The sequence below is a fragment of the Ananas comosus genome, linkage group 6 (assembly GCF_001540865.1).
Source record: "Ananas comosus cultivar F153 linkage group 6, ASM154086v1, whole genome shotgun sequence".
NCBI lineage: Eukaryota > Viridiplantae > Streptophyta > Magnoliopsida > Poales > Bromeliaceae > Ananas > Ananas comosus.
In genome coordinates, this window is record NC_033626.1 from 2915417 (window position 1) to 2917870 (window position 2454).

Genomic DNA, 2454 nt, shown 5'->3' on the forward strand with positions numbered 1-2454 from the left:
AGTGTTAAACAAAATTTGACTTAAGAAAGTTATATATCTAGCTAGTGTTACTAATAATAGTGAATTGTTTAAACTAGAAAATTTTGGTCTTACTAGCACATAAAGTTTTAAGTATATAAACAAAAGTAAAGAATATTCTAGGATCTTCAAGGGTCAATTGCTTAGCTTTCTTCTAGCTACTGTCCAATTCAAAATTTTCTACAACCTTGGGGGCTTGTAATCTTTCTCATTGCCCAAATTTTCTACAAATATGAACTTGGACAAAAAAATCTCATCCGAATCTTTGTGGGCTAATCATAAAATTGGTAGGTAAATTAAGTGCAAACAAATTTGGTCATTTTGACTAAAAGTATTAAATCTTTGTGGATTACACCTTGTTTGACGGGGTAGCAAATAAAACATAGGCAAGAGTGACTTGAGTGATTATAATATTCCAAGTTCATACACGCAACTTTGTCGTTATTTCCCTTGTCATACATAGATATGTAGTATGATGGTCTATGTATGTACAAATAAAGTAGATATGAGGCCAACATATAGTAATCCTGAAAAAAGCAAAAAATTGTATAAATAAAATGCTACTATTCAAATTTAGAGAAAGGTTGCACATAATAAATCAGTCTCAATATTTTCTTAGTTATACGGAAAATAAGAGGGTATTTGCTTCCTAGAAAACAAAAAAAGAAAAGAACGCATAAAATAGTTTTCTTTCTTAAAAATCTAATTTTTCTAGTCTCCGATTACACGAAAACATGTTCTTTTTATTTTCATTTTTTTTTTAAACCAGAGCGAAATTTGGTGGGTCGTCTAGACCAAAAGAAACAACATTATTTTCAGAGCGAAGTATACCACATCTTACCAGATATTCGAACGGATCAAATCTCTGATGCGTGATCATAGAACATTGCTAACGCTTGATAGCTGATTTATGGCTGTCCGTGTACTAGCCCTTTTTCGACGCACCTTTGCATTTTCTTTTCTCTTTTCGTTGCTCTTTTTCCTCTGTTACACTTCTCTTCTTTTTTCAGGAATACTTGACTGCTTCCACCTTATATACTTAATTCGCCTCTCTTATTGAATGAAGCGAATAGCTTGCTATTTTCTTTCAAAAAAAAAAATCCAAAAATGAAAAACTATGAAAAAAAAAAATTTCTACGAAAAACTTGCTTTCCGAAAAATAATTTTTCATTATTATTTCTCGAGAAACCAAACACCCACCAAAGAAAAAGAAAAAAAAAAAAAGAAAAAAGAAAGGAACGTGCTCGAATATTCCTATATAAGAAGTCTTATATCTACACTACGTACACGTGCATGACAATTAAGTCCACGTACGTCAGGATCTCTAAATTGACAGTGATAATTTTTTGAGGCCCTCTAAGATCGCATCTTAATTTAAGAATTGACGGGAAAAAAAAAGAAAAAAAAAAAAACATAATAACGTGCAGAGTGTACGTGCTAATTAACTTGCACATTATTTGGGTCTAACATTTCGCATTACGCTTTCGGAAGGGAATGACATATGTGGTTAATTATTGCCTTACATGATTTGGATATGATATTAATTGTAGAACTAGATTGTCATTGTTTTTAGTTGGTAAAAATATATAGAATTTATCTGAATTATGGATTATTTTTATTTTGTTATTTAATTTTTCAAAAGTTTATTTGTACTGTCTAATCTCTCAATATATTTGATTAAGTTACTTAATGGCACTTTGACTTCAAAACATAAATATATTGTTTATTTTTAACATGTTTAGTTAGTACACCTCACATAATTCTCGTAATTATAAATTTATTAAAATAATTAGCTTAAATTTTGAAGTCAAGTATCGTTGGCTAACTCAAACCAAACCAAATTAAAATGGTGGATAGTAAAATCAAAATTTTGAAAGTTTGGCTAGTCGATTCAAAATAGTTTGTAGTTCAAATAAATTCTTTATGTTTTTCTCTTTACAGTTCACAAAGAAAGTTTATTTTGGCTACCCTTCTTTTGCTTTTTAACAAAAAAGAGAAGGATAAAGTAAAGACATTATTTTAATTAGCTTGGCTTACTAGACTACAAGTCTAAACTTTAGAAATTTTGACTTTGCCTAAGAACGTACGTTATAATGTTTGATTTTACTACCTAATTTAAGCCAAATTTTAAACATTTTTGATAAAATATATTTTCGTCTAGCGGAATATTCTGTCACTTTGAAAAAAAAAATTTTTTTTTGAGAAATATCACTTTGAAAAATATAATTTGAAAAACTTTATAGATGCTTTAAGATTAGATAGTAAAATTAAATTATTTTTAAAATTCCAATATCCATTTCAAAAGCACCGCAAGATTGATAATAAAAATAAAAAAAAATTGAATTCAAGTACCTAGTCAATTATTCCGAATCGTACCATAGTTAAGAACAGTTTTAATGTGAAAAAGAAAAAAAAAAAAAAAAAAAAAAAAAAAAA